General features: G+C 37.1%; 1 long non-coding RNA gene across 1 annotated transcript in view; it reads left to right on the top strand.

The window, feature by feature from the left end:
• The window catches only part of LOC144454516 (uncharacterized), a 917,779-nt gene that overhangs the window by 339,169 nt on the left and 563,308 nt on the right, over positions 1 to 15,302 (top strand). The window lies entirely within an intron of this gene.

The following is a 15,302-nucleotide window of genomic DNA, read 5'->3' as shown; positions in this document are numbered from 1 at the left end:
ACTTGCCCAGGGTCACATAGCTAGCAAATGTCAAGTGTCTGAAACAGGATTTGAACTCAGTTCCTCCTGACTCCAGGGCTGGTGCTCCATTCACTGTGCTACCTAGCTGCCCCCAGAGTAATGTTTTTAATTGCAAAAAATAAAATACATAGGATTGCAAAGGAAAACAATTATTAAAATACAGTTATCAAAATATAAAAAAAACCCCAAAACCAAACCAAGTTTATGGATCCAGGTAAAGGAATCCCCTTGATGTAGGGGATTAACTCCTTTAGGTTTTTTGTTTGTTTGTTTTGTTTTTTGCCCATGATCCAAGTGCTTAGATAAAAGTTGGGGCAGATTAATAAACCAAGTAAAATTCCAGACCTGCTCTACCAGTTCCTTCCTAATTCCTATACTATTTTAGTTCAAGAAGGGAATGGTCTATGTGTATTCACATAAGGTGTGCCATTTCTGTCACTACCTAGAAGTCTTTTCCACTCAGTTGGGTATTAGTTTTCCTGATGGTGCCAGACTTCTTCTTTGTTCAGTAAAGGAATTGCTGATCAAGCCTTACCCTAAGGTGAAACTATGAAGCTGTCATAGTTCTCTAGCACTTTCCTACCTCTGCTTCCATCTTGAGGCCACTCTATCTTCCACATGCCTAGTTCTCTCATAATATACTCAATTTGCCCAGGGCTCCCAGTGTACTACCTTTCCAAATGATATTGACCTATCTTTTCTCTCTTTTTCTTATGAAAACTTTCTAGTAGATTGGTTCCTCTCAGTTAATTGTCACTGGGAAAACAAACTAAGGTGTTAATTTACTGTTAACAGCTTAATATTTAATAGTTAACAGAGGACAGCTGGGGAAATTGCCTTAATCCCAAGGAATACCTCTCTAATGGTAGAATAATCTTCCTGGGGAAGGAGGAACCTTCTTAACATCTCTCAAATAATCTGAGGTAGATAGTCCTTGCAGTATATCATAATAGAAAGAACACTGAACTTGGAATCTGAAATCTTGGGTTCAAGCTACTGTTAGAATATTTATTTCTTAAGCCTTTCTGACCTTTAGGGAAATGGATGAGAATGAAGTTGGTAGGGTTTGGAATGGCTTTTTGGGAGTCTATTAATATTTATAATAGAAACATGAGAGGTACTGTCATAGTGGGTAGAGGGCTGGCTTTGGAGCTTGGAAGTTAAAATCTTGCCTTGGATTAAATTGCCACCTCTGAAATATGCTTGGAGTATGATCCTAAACAAGTCACTTACTTCAGTATTCTAAACCAGAGATGTTAAACTTGTGGCCAACTGGATTAAAGTGTATTTGGAAAAAATACAATCCAACATAGATAGTGTTAATTTTTGGTATTCTAAATCAGTATGTGACCTGCAGAGATCACTTTCTATTTGAGTTTGATATTACCACTCCAGGTGCTTTCTTTTTGATATAGTTTCCTGTGTCAATGAAATTATGAGTCCAAGTCCTAATCTCTAATATAAATATAGATCTTATATTAAAATCAAGTACCAATCTGGGAAGCAATTTTTAAAAAAATTTTATTGTATATTTCCTCAAAATGGAGTCAAATACAGTGGGGAGGAGGTGAGAGTTGATCAAGGAAGAGACCGTTATAAGAGCACGCCAGTGTAGATCTAATCTTTCCCATTAGAAGTGGTAGAAAACCCACCACTTAAACTAAGTATTTCCCCGTCACCCTACCAGAAATAGTCTTGAAATACTACAAAATCATCTATAATTTTTCACCATACCACCAAAAGCAGTTAAGAAGGTGAGAAAACTGGAGAATTGTTCTTTCTACATATGTGTTTGTTTTTATTCAGTGTTTGTTTTAGGGTCTAGATACCATGGTGATGGGCAATGGAGAAATACATAGTTAGATGGGTTCAAGTCCTGACAGTGTTGACTCAGTACTTCATCCTTCTGGTATAGATAAATTGAGTTGCACATGCTTTAGTTTCTTGGTGTAGGAAGGAGGAGGAGGGGGAAATAGTCTTTCAGAACAAAATAAAAACTTAAAATCCTGTCTGATCAGTTTGGCTATAAAAGACCTTTTCATTTCTCTCCCCCACCCCCAATAAGAGTAAACTATATGTTATCTGGCTCTAGAGAGCCTTCTTGAACCTGGACAAATCACCTTGAGGGTTTCATCTTCCACTCCACCCCATTGCGCTTCTCACTTTGTGTTTTTTATAAGTGAATTTAAAATGGATATCAAGGGAAACTTTGAAAAGGAAAAGAAGCCATGACAGTGTAGTTACAGCTGGATACTCCCTTCTATTTGGAAGGGAAGAGAGGCAGTCCATCCCTTTTGTGTTATATAAGTCTTAGGTCTTTATTAGCACCTACAGGCAGATTTACCTCCTTTTCTACCCAGCCAGCTCTCTCTCTGAGTCACTGTCCAATCACCTTCCCAGTAGCTTAGCATAAAGACCCTGAGGCAATTGCCCAATTTGCTTTACCCAGGGAAAACTTGGTTGTCCCTACCTTCGGGAGGAGAAGAAAATGTAAGCTAATGTAAACTATCCTCTCTTCTATGGAATAATAGTTTCTCTATTAAGACCTTTTTATTTTCATAGAGTTACAAAGACTGCTTTTTTTATTTTTTTGGCAGTTGACATGAACAGCATTATTTAAAGAAAAAGCAGTATTTAGAAGATAGGAGACCAGGAGGGAAAAATGTAATTGAATCTGGAAACTTTTTTTTTGCCTTGGCTAAATAAATAAGAGCTGATAAGAGATACAACACAATAAAAGATGGGGAATGCTGAGTGAACTGGTTCAAGCGGACTGTTTTATTTAACTTCATTTAATTTTATTGGATTGAATTGGATAGAGACAATGTCAGTGGACATACACGTGGAGGTTTGTGGTGGAATGCCTGGGGCTGCTGGATCCTTGACATGAGCCTGTATAAACATGAAAAGGAATGTTGAGTAATGCTGAGTATAACATTTGCAATTTTTAGATATGGAATTTCAGTTTTAGGAATGTATAGAGCCAGCAGGTGGAAGCACATCTGCCACTGATATCTTGGTTTTTTAGGCAAAAGAAAAGCAAATAGATAATTTTCAGTTTTCTTCTTCTACCTCATCTTCCAACAATACTACTCCCAAATTCCCTTCCACCTTCCTCTTCCCCCTACCAAGAAAATTAAAATCTAGGATATTTTCTTAATGCTTTTGATGGGAATAAGTACTCCTGCCAATGAGGGTCCACTAGACTTCTCAACATGTAGCCTGCCATTATCGTTATGTTTTCAAACTCCATTCATATCACCCTGGATATGGAAGTGAATGCATTTGGATCAAGTTCTTTTGAGGGCTATAAATGTCATGACCAAAGAACCTGAAGTTGCTTTTGAATAATTTATGATTGGATCATAGGGAAATTCAGAGGTCATCTCCCAAAAGAACCATATTTTGCTTTAGTTGTACCTTTGAGAGATTTCATTTTGAAAGGCTGAGTTAGACCTTTACCCACCTATATAGTGGGTGAAGATAAATCATCAGTCTTTGAGGTCCTCTTTGTCCTTATTAGCCAACCTGAAACAAGAACTTAAAACAACAATGACAATATCCTTACTTTGACCTCTAAGGGCAAGCATGAAGGAATTCCTATGTCCATATGTCTTAGGTCTTTATTAGCACCTGCAGGCAGATTTCAGTTTTAGGAATGTATAGAGTCAGCAGGTAGAAGCATATCTGCCACTGATATCTTGGTTTTTCAGACAAAAGAAATCAAATAGATAATTTTCAGTTTTCTTCTTCTACCTCATCCAACAATACTACTCCCAAATTCCCTTCCACCCTCCTTTTCCCTTCACCAAAATGTCCATATGAAATTTTTGTCAGATTTATTCCTTCAGTGTACTAGCTTTACTTTTGAATTTTTAAAAGAGGATTTTAACTTGGTTTCAGGGTGTCATATTTTGAGTTTGAGCTTCTTCAGAATAGTTTTTTTTTTCCTATTTGTATCCTTAGAACTTAGCGTAATGTTTGATATATAGTAGTACTTGGCATGTAATAAAGCCTTAATAAATGCTTTTTCATTCATTCATTCATTGACCTCAGCAGAGCCACATTTTTGAGACACATATGTTTTTTGAGACTTTATATGACAAATATTCAGCTTTTTATGAAAGGCAGTAATGAAATCTGATGATCTATGCAGGAAAATGCAACTTCATTAGGACAGCCAGAACATGATGGTTTGGCCCCAAGCGAAGCCCAGGGTGAATCCACAAAGTGCAAAGTGAGGTTGAGGTTTGGCAATTACTAATTTAATTTGATCAATGTCAACAGCTGAACCAGTTAGCTTGGATCCTCCAGAACCCAGTTGGAGGCCTGAATTAACTAACTGGCTTTTCTGTTTACATGGTTTAAATTAACTTTATAATTGTCAAATCTCTACCAAATTTTGTATGGCATAGAAAAATATCAGAAGTAAATATTGTAGTTGAATTAAAGTAGTTCCAGGTTAGGAGGAAACAGTATAGAAACATTGGGCAGGGGGTGGCAGTGACTGTTCATTTTTATGAGTTATTCATTAGTCAAATTCTTATATCCTGAATCTTTCTCATAATGACAATGAAAGCCTATAAAAGGTTGGTTATCCTTATTTATAATACAATAGATATAGAGTCGGAGGGGACTTTGGAGGGTATCTAATCCCACATCAACAGTATTATAATAGATTTCTATTGTTTCATATCTGGATTAGTATGACATCAGAAAATTAAAACAAAAAAAATCATTTCCTTCTAAATGTCTGTCTCTTTTCCACTTCCAATGGTAATGGCAACAGGGTAGCAGAAAAGAGGACAAAAGATGATATGTATGCTTAATATTTGTTGATTATGTAAAATGATTTTACTTAAGAGAACAAATCACAGCCTCAAGGGTGCTCTTCTAACAAGGAGTCTCCTATCCATATATTCAGAATCAAAAAAGCCAGTCAGTAGGAGAACTCTGTTTAATTATCTTCTAATTAGTAAAGCCAGGTGAGGCCCAAAACAGGGAGGTTTATATTGGCCATAGGAGTGGCTTCTTCACTGGCATGGAGAAAGTCTTACACAAGATCCAAATAGAGGGAAGAGGTTCTTAAAGATAGTGAGGTCCTCCAGATGTTCTTGTTTACAGATGATATTTCATCAGTCAACAAATATTAAGCACCTACTGTGTGCCAGGTACTGTGCTAGGTTCTGGGGAAACAAAGGTAAAAATGAAACAGTCTCTGTACCTTAAGGAATTTTCATTCCATCAGAGACCTCATGTACATGTGCACATATTGAGTTTGTTATTACATACATACACATACACATATGTATACATAATATAAATAATCTGAGGAGATCTTATAATGTCTGTATATATAAAATACATGTTTATGTATATGCAATATATGTACGTTTTATATATACACACAGAAATTGTTTACACATGTATATATGTACGTATTTGGTATGTGTCTTGGTATATATGTATATATAAATGTGGCTTTGCTGAGGTGGTTTTATACACACACACATACATATATACAAAAATACATACAAGATAGATAAAAGGGAATTTGGTGGGGTTGAAGGGCAGAGGATTGTACCAATATTATACCAATTGTCTCAAACCCCAGAACATTATAGGACCTCCTCACCAAGATCTATGACTAGCCCAACGAGAGTGGCCCAATGGTCTTTACAGGGAAAAAATAAATAGACTAACAATACTCATCCAAATTAGGACTTGCTGTTAGATGGCCAGTCCATTGAATTAATACCATGTATATATGCGGTAGATAGGCATTGCAAATAAACAGTGAGTTAGGATTGAATAGAAGGAAGAAAGCAAGCTTGATTATATTTGGGAAATTTCAGAGTGTTGTCATTTATTCCAAACTGCTACCATGCAGAAAAATATATTTTTAGAAAATCAATGTTCTCCTGGTAATGTTTTATGGTTGCAAATTTTAGAACACCATAATGTCCAGGGAATCTAAGTTTTGAGTGATCTCACAATAATAGAAAGATGAAGAATAAACATAAATAAGCTACAACACATTTCTAATAGTGATCTAGACTACAAGGCATATAATTGATGTCATCAATGAGATGTATAATTGGAAAAGGGGTGGACCATTCACATAGAGAAAGGAAAGGATCATAATAGTAGTTGGACACCCTGAGTGTTACACTGGTACCCACAAAATTTAAAAACCCAAAGGAACTGATCCAAAATGTTGGACAAAGCCTCTATATTGTATCTCTAGGGGAACATAGATAAAAATCACACAGTCCAACATCACTGTGACTTGAACCCAGATGATGGGCAATACATTTATGAGATCACAGAATGAGTTAAATATTGGATTCTTCTAAATGCTTGTTGTCTTTACTCATCCCATTTTAAAAACATAAAATCATTGAGCCACAATTTTTATAAAAGCTTTTAAATGTTGTGTCCTTCCTTGATTTTCAGATTTCCTTTTCTTTTTGTATTGTTGCCCCAAAATAGAGTGTATGCTCCTTGAAATCAGGGACTGTCTTACATTTTCTCTTTATATCCTCATATTGTTTGGCAAATAGTATGGTCTTAATAAGTACTTTTTATTGATCAGCCAATTCATTAATTCTCCTTAGTGATTCACATTTTGGTCCATATATGTCTTGAGAGACTTTATATGACAAATACTCAACATTTTATGAAGGGTTGTAAAGATGGTTGGTGATCTATGCAGCAAAATACAAATTCATGATTCTAGGTGGACCTATTGTTTTTAGTCAAAAAGTACATTAAGGCTTACCTCTAAGACATGAAGCCATTTTCTAGTAAAAAACAAAAACAAAACAGTCAACTGTGAACCAAACAAAAAAACCCCAAATAGTAATAGTGATGAAGAAAAAGTTGTCATTCCAGGACTTTTCTTCGTTTCCCTTAATATTGTTTTGTTAGACATCAATTTCTGAAAGAGAAGGGCTGCTACTTTTGTTTTTAAAATAGGAGAAAATATTTTGGTTGAGTCAGGAGTCCTTGGTTCTCTTCCCAGCTTTGCCATAGCCTTGTTATGTGGCCTTGGCAAGTCATGGGCCTTTCTGTGTTTTCCCACCAGAAATAAAAATATGATTTTAAAAAATGGTTCTAATTCATAGGGAATGGAGCCAAACCTGGTAAGTTAATGCTTTCAAGGTGCTTAGACATCTCTGGCAGAGAGGTACTAAGAGAAAAATATATTATTAATATTATTGCAATCAAATTATTGCTCTAGACATTTGTTATCTCCACCTTTTCAAAAGATGATATGTGATAGTAGAAGAAAATCTTAAGTAAATACATGAAGAATCAACAAAGGTCATATCATCCCGCTATCATGTAGGGTCTGTTTTTTTAAGTGGCTAGGGAGTCACTTTCTTGTAGTAAGTAAATGGCTTCTGAGACCTTATGATTCACCAGTCTGGACAGATGGGTGATTGCATCTTCTTACGTAAGTGACAGGTGGCAGTGCCAGTAGAATGGCATCCAAGGCTCTTCTGATTTCTGTTTCCTTTGCCTCTCTTCCTCAGCTTTTGTTTGCCTTGGAGCAATAAAAGTAACAGTACACTCTCCATTCCAAGACCAAGGACTTTTTTTTTTGTCAGCTCCATGGTTAACTGAATCTATTAAACAGCCTGACTGAAATGGCAAATAATAAATGTCTCATAGTTCTTTTTTTTTTCCCAACAAGCTGTTATTTGGGGATCTAGTCTACTTTCACTGTTCTTGGAATCCTGATTATCAACAGTGATTACTTCATACATTCTCTAGTAGATGACCAGTTGTTATACAGCCTGAGATGATAGCAAGGGTTGCAAAGAAAATGAGCAGGACTTTCAGAATTTAGAACCCTTAAAATGTATTTAATATTTGAATAAATGCTAGTCTGGAATTTTTTGAGTAAAAGTTGTCTGGGGTCTTAAGGAGATTCTTCCCCCCCCCCCACCTCCAGCCCTCTGACTTTATAACATTTCCATACTTTCAATAATAGTAAAAATTTTGTTTAATCTAAATGCTCTTATTACAAATGACATCATATCAGATACTGTCCTTAGTCAAATTTAAAATATGGAAACTCACTAGTTACACGACCATGGGTATTTCACTTAACTTTGCTGCACTTCAGCTTACTTATAAAATGGATATAATGATGCACTATCTACCTCATTTGATCGTAGGATTTAGAATCAGATCATCTAATCCAATCCAATTTAATCTTAATTTCATATATGAAGAAACTAAGATCTGGGGGAAGGTGATGAAATAATTAGTGAAGAAACCTACTCTGATAAATGAGTTATTATTGTCACTATGTTTCAAAAATGCTTTTTTGAAAGGGCATAAGGGTGAAATAAGATGAATGTAGCATCAGCCCCAAATCCTTAGTCTTCTGTGATTCAGATTGAAAGAAGCCTCTTGTCATGTTTCACCTCTAGAAGAGTATCTAAATATTAGCCTATTTAAAGATGGAGCAAAACAGAATGGTAAAAATGGTCTTATGTGGGATAGTTTGCCTGTTTGATTGGCTGTGTCTAACACCTTGACTTTATTCATACAGGTTAGGAGAGAAATAGTAGTTTTCATTTAACCATGCAAGTCTTACAGTGTGTTTTCAGAGGAAGGCAATCAGGATGAGAGGAGAGACTGAAGACAATAGGCTAAATGGTTCCCTTGAGGGAACTGTAGAAATTTGGCTTGGAGTGGAGAGAACTTGGAAAGGGAGTGACATTATATGTCTTCAATTGTGTGAGATGCTATCATATGGAAGAGAGAGTGGACTTATTATGCTTGGTCCAGAGATCAGAGCAAGTAATAGGATGGGTAGACCATGCAGAATGGCAGATTTGGATTGGATGTGAAGAGAGTCTTTTTACCAGTTAATGCTATCCAGGGTAGCTTGGTTCTACCTCAATTGAGGTCTTTAAGAAAAACCACTGTAAGATTAATTCCAAGAAATATTGGGAGAAGATTCTATTTCAGGTATCAGTTGTACTAGATGGCCTCTGAGATCCCTTCTGATTCTGAAATTCTGTGATTATGTTATTTTTCACTCAGGGCACTCTTGCAGAATATACTGTGCAGAATACTAAAGATATTTTAAGAATATTTGAATATAATTTGGAAGCCAACTGATAGCTACAACCCTGTAAAAAGTAAACTGAGAGTGCCCCAACCCAAATCTGTACCTTGAGTAACTTATGTGTATACATTCAGTACAAAAACAATCTACATTATTTTAAGCTCATGATTCTGACCCCCTCAAAATTAAAAATACTGCTCTTGACACATGAAACACTCGCTCTTATGAATTCTTCAGGCAATTTCTATTTTTTTTAAGCATTGTTTTGTCTCATTACACAACCTTGAAAGTTTAAAAGTGACTGGTTTACTGTAAGAAGCATTAAGTAAATGCAATCTCTATTTTTAATAATAGTAGCTCAAATTTCATGTGAGATCACACCAGTCCTCCAGTGTAATTAAGTTTATGGTTTTCTTATGCACTTCGAATGTCCATGATATGCAGTTAATAGTGTCTTTCGGACAAGTATGGGAACACCTCAGCGGCAATGCTTATATAGGCTGATGTCTGTCAGCAATGTGGACACCATAGAATAAGAAATTGCAAGACATCCGGCTGTAATTTATCTAAAAATACGCATGACAGTGAAGCCTGTTTTACCTTATTTTCCAAAGAATAAAGATCTGATGAGTTTGAGTGAAAATTTATATGAGAATCCGAGTGCGAAGCAAAGATAGATGGGATTGATTTCCTAGACCCTTGTCCGTTGCAGTGGTCATCAGGATTGCTTGCAGTTGAACTCCAGTTTAAGTTTATAGAAGGGAATTTATGCTTCAGATTGAGTGTAGGAGCTCCTACAACAAATGTACCCCATGATTTAGTTTAATATCATAAAAAATCCCACAACATGTAGAAGCTGCAGGTGCTTCCTTTTACTGTACAATGTAAAAAGAAAATGTAAAATGGACAAGCTTTTGACAATCATGTTCTCTTCATCAAGCTGTTATTGTTATTTTAGTGAGTCCAGTAAAAGGAATTATCTCCAGCTTCTTGTTTTTACTTCTTTGTGTACTTGATGAATACGATTACCATTTTTACCTCGTATTTAAGCCCCTCTGCTATAATCCAGTACTCTGCTTAAGAGCCATGACTAGTAGAATCCCCCCACCCCCCTTCCCTGCAACCGTTTTTCAGGAACATGATTGTGTCTTTCAGGAGGTGCAATGAATGCATTGTTTGCCATTTTCAGCATTGTGCACAAGTGCAAATTGGTCAGGATGATTAAGCTGTAGCTATTAATTATAAATTAGTAGTAAACTACTTTTTTTTTAAATGAAGACCTCACACTAACCCAAAATAGCATTTGTTTCTGGTAATTGGACACCATTCTGTTGTATAACAACATATCATATCCCTAGAAAAAAAAAGTCTGAGTTAAAAAAGAATTATTTTGTTACCTACTATGTATTTTCCCCAGTAACCCTGTCTTTCCATCCCTCCTTCTGACCAATAAAGAGAAACTGATTCTGTTTCAAAAAGGAACAAAGGAGTTGGCTCAGCACCCCAGTTCTCTGTTTACCAATCCTACCATGACCGAAGAAAGTGGTGGAGAATGGTAGTCAGTATGGAGAAGAAGTCAAAGACATAAGTACTGCCTTTTTTTCACTTTGGGTTTTTTGTGAACCTTGATCATGATGGTCACCGTAGAGCAGAAGGAGGAGGGGGGCAGGGAAGAAAGTGATGAAAAGAAAAAAGAGAGAGAGAGTAGTGATTTGGCTGGTGCTGCATAAACGTGCATTTTTTCTGTGCCTCTCTCTGTTCTATACTTTATATGTCCCACTGATGAGAGAAATGGTTTGAGATGTAAATTGCTTCACTTTGATTGAACCAGGGAGGAGATGTCATGTTACTCATCTCATTAGCATAGAGCATTGTGCTGCTTTGGTGAATTATGGGACTGTAGTTGTCGAAGGGTTTCCATAACCTCCCTCAGTAACCTATTCCCAATTTGTGATAGCCTTCATGGTAAAGGTTTGTTTTTTTCGTATTTCTTTGGTAATTTGCACTCGTGTCTCCTTATTCTGCAATAAACATGAAATGTCCAGTCATAGGGTCATTGAGAAATGAAATGGTTCAAACTTGTTTATCATGTATGTTATTTAGGTTTAAATTAAAGAATTATTGTCATTATCTTGTAACAGAACTCACCTAAATGGTTGGGGTGTGGAGATGATTGGGGGGAAAAAAAAAACCAAGCTCTAAGCTGTGTTTTCTGAGAATGTCTTATTTTTCTATAGTTGAGCTGAGCTTCTGGAGTGTCAGCCCTCCTTAAAACTGGCAGGGAGAGACTTGGTGACATTCGAGAGAATATGCCCTATATGAGAAAGTGATAAGTGAATGGAAATTAAAACAAAAGAATTGAAAATAGACCTGCAATCAATCTATCCGGGTATCTCAATAAACCAGGAACATTTTTTCATAGGAAATTCAGGACAGATATCACAGCTCTGCCATGACAGCAGGGCCTTTCCCCCTCCCCTTCTATTAAATCTACATTTTGAAGGTGGATGGTGCTGACTCATAAATTAAATTGGAGTAATACATACAGTGTATATATATATTTCTGTCACTTTGTCTCAAATTAAACACGAACCTTCTCCCCTGACAAGATGATAGAAAAGTTAATTGCTCGCCCTGGCTTTAAATTGGAATTTGAATTTGCAAAATGCTAAAGGTTTATGAGATCTAAATCATGAGGAGCTTAAATTACATTCCTGTGATAAAATATTAATAAATCAATTAAAACATAAGCCGAGTATAATATTACTTTTTTTGTAGGAACCTTGAACACAATAATTCATTAGGGTGTAGTGCAGTAACAATTATTGTATCTTTTTTAATTTTCTTTTTATTAGTTTTTTTTGATAAATACATCATCAGATAACACACCACATGGTGGATTATCATTACCCCAGTACAGAATCCAGAAACTTCCCAGTACCCCTACATACAGCCCAAGAATATCATCTTGAACAGAGCTCTCCATCCCTGAATGACATGCTCCTACTTATCCTCATTGCCATCAGCTGCTTCTTTTTCAGAGGGGGGTATTTCCATCTTGGGGAACATCTGTGTAATGCCAGCACAGACATTTTGTGGTTTCTGAACTCTCTCCTTTTAAAGGATGCAGTCACAAATGCCCTCTGGCCAGATTTAGAGCACAGCATTTGAGAGCTATGCAGGACCAACTGGTCCAACCACCTCATTTTATCTGGGAGGAAATGGACCCAGAAAGGTGGAGATTTGTTCAAGGTTATACAGCTAGTTAGTGGAGCAACCAGGACTCAACTCCAAGCCTTCTGACTAACATTCCAGTGCTCCTTGTCTTAGAGCATATAGAGGAACAAAATGGCTTGAAGAGTCAGCTAGGGGCGTGATGGATAGAGGATTGGACCTGCTGTCAGGAAGACCTACACGCAAATCCAGTCTCAGATACTTACTGATTGTGTGACCCTGGCCAAGTCACTTAACTGTCACTTCCCTCAGCTTCCTCATCTGTAAAATGGGGTTAGCAATAGCACCCAACTCCCAGGGTTGTTGTGAAGATAACAGTGGTATTAATTAAGTGACTTGCAGACCTTAAATCCATACAAAAATGTTAGTTGTAATAGCAATTACGGAAGAAAGGACGAGTGGAAAAGAACATGGAGTTTGGTGTTTTATATACTTTTCCCTCCATTCCAATATATTTTTTTCCACTGGGAGCTTTTTCTTTGTTGGCTGACTTAACATCAGTCATTTAGGGACAATTTTCTAAGGGACCCTGTGGCATAAACACATTTCCCTGCAGCTGTCAAGAAGGGGTTCATTTGGCAAAGGGTCTCCTGCCTTCTCCTGCTGTTCCTCAAATGAAGAAGCAGCAGTGGGAGATCTTTGTCTCCTACAGGGTGCTGAGGAAAGCCTCCAATGAGGAGGATGGCAGCCTCCCTCTTCAATTGAATCTCCATGCAATGGTGGATTGTATCGACCAGCACCAATTTTGTCTCAACTCTCTCTCACTACCGCCCTGCCTGAGTCCCACTGATTCCCTTCCCCTCAGTTCCATTTCTCTGAACCTGGATCAAGAAACCTTTATGTTTGTTGTTGCCTTGTGTGTTTTTAAATTAAAGAGAGCCACTTTGTTACGTCAGCCAGACGTTTCTTCTTAGAACTGAATTGGTAGGCTCTGTGTCATGTTGATGAATGGGAAGAGCTGTGAGCTTGTAGGCAGCATACATGGGTTCAAATCCCAACTCTTAAGAGCATCTTTGCAAATAGGCAAGCTGTTTAACTTCTCTGATTGTCAGTTTCTTCATTTACAAAATGGACATACTATAAAATGGGTAAATACCATACCTCGCATGTCCTTTTTTTTTTTATGAGGAAAATACCATCAAAACCACAAAGTACTACATAATTGTGAACCATTATGATTTTTTTTTCTCCTACATCAGACTGGCTATCTAGTTGAGTAAGTATCAGAGGCCAAGGCCTTTGAAATGGTCATACACAGTATGGGATCTCCTTTCAGCTTGAACATTGTTTTTCTGTGATTCTGGCTAAAGAGAAGACATTGGTAGGAGACAAGGAGCAGGTGCTAGTCTGTGAATATTCCTCTTGTCCTCTGGTTTCTGCAGTAACTACTACACCCAAATCTCCAAGTGACCTAAAGCTCCAGAAAGACAAGTGGAAATTCTGCAGTCATCCCACAAAGAACAGGCCCCCATATAAGACATACCTTCTGGGAATCTCATTGGCCCAACAGAAAGAAGAACTTACACAGAAGGCAAGGACCTCCCAACATATATATTATAACAGAGCTCCTTCGGCTCTTCATTACCATTGTGTTGTGCTTCATCCTGCTGCTTCAGGATGATATGGGCAAGTCAAGGTAATACCAGTGTGCTTCTGTCATCCATGGTTAATTGGGACCATCCAAAGAATAGGATGAATACCTAGTGATTCCTGTAGTCCCTGAATTGTTCCCAGACCTAGTGTGTTCTCTCCTCATGATGCCTATAGTAGTCGTCTCAATAGAACAGAGGATGAGGGGCTTTGAGTTCCAAACCTGGCTTTCCCTAGAGCAGGCAATGTGAGGTCCAGCCACTCTTTATTTTGTCCTCTGTGAACTATGGATAACAATGATAATCTATACCATGTTTCAGGGGGTGTCAAATGATTATGAATCCTTTGCAAAAACACAAAATGCTACCTACATGTCATCAGAAGATAATCTCTGACCAACTACAAAGAGGCTCAGGCAGCCATGGATAATTTCCGCTTGATTTAAACTTCTAAAAACTGCCATATGTTATTTAACATCAATATGCTTCCAACCACACTTTATAAATGAATTTGGGGTCTTAGCATTTAAACTGAGGGAAAAGTACGACAAAATTGAGGTAGAAGAAAGGAAGCTTCTAGACATGTTAGTTCATTGAAGGGTATCAAAATGGAGGGGTTTTTTTTGTTTTTTGTTTTTTTGGCAATTGGAGTTAAGTGACTTGCCCAAGGTCACACAGCTAATAAGTGTCAAATGTTTGGTCTGAGGCCGCATTTGAACTCAGGTCCTCCTGACTTTAGGGCTGGTGCTCTATCCACTGTGCCACCTAGCTGCCCCAAAAAGAGGACATACTTGAAAAAGAGTGGGCATGTTGTTGAATAGGAAAAGGACTATTTTAGTAGATAGACCTCTCATTTTTTTTCTCGAGGTTTCCTACTCCACAAGCTTTCCTGAACCCAGCTGAGAAACTGGACAAAAGGAGAATAGACAGTATTGATCTTAAAATGTTTGTGCCCTTTAGCTCTTCAGTCATTTTACTCTTATTTTGGACCTTACTTCTAATGGACTTGGCATATAGTTCCCTGACCCACAGTGGATCCAAACCATAAAACTATAATGTGTTTTAGAGATAGGCACACTAATGACATCAGAAAGAAGAGCTGAGGATTTGACATGAATGGGGATTTTCAAAAAAGAAGTATTAAAATACATAAGAATTAGAACTCAAAAAACAAAAGACTATAAAACCATTCATTGTAGGGACAAATGGCCCTAAGTACATTCCTAGCCCCTTATATTATCGTAAGATGTAAATGTAGAGCTGGAAGGTGCTATGATAAGTGATGTCTATAATGATGCCTCTGAGTGGTCAATTATAATAATTACGTATTTGGATGTTTTAAGGATTAAAAAATGCTTTGTTCACAATAA

Source organism: Phascolarctos cinereus, unplaced genomic scaffold (assembly GCF_003287225.1).
Source record: "Phascolarctos cinereus isolate Bilbo 61053 unplaced genomic scaffold, phaCin_HiC Scaffold_726;HRSCAF=1367, whole genome shotgun sequence".
NCBI lineage: Eukaryota > Metazoa > Chordata > Mammalia > Diprotodontia > Phascolarctidae > Phascolarctos > Phascolarctos cinereus.
The sequence above is the reverse complement of the archived record's forward strand: the minus strand, read 5'-3'. Positions and strand labels throughout refer to the sequence as shown.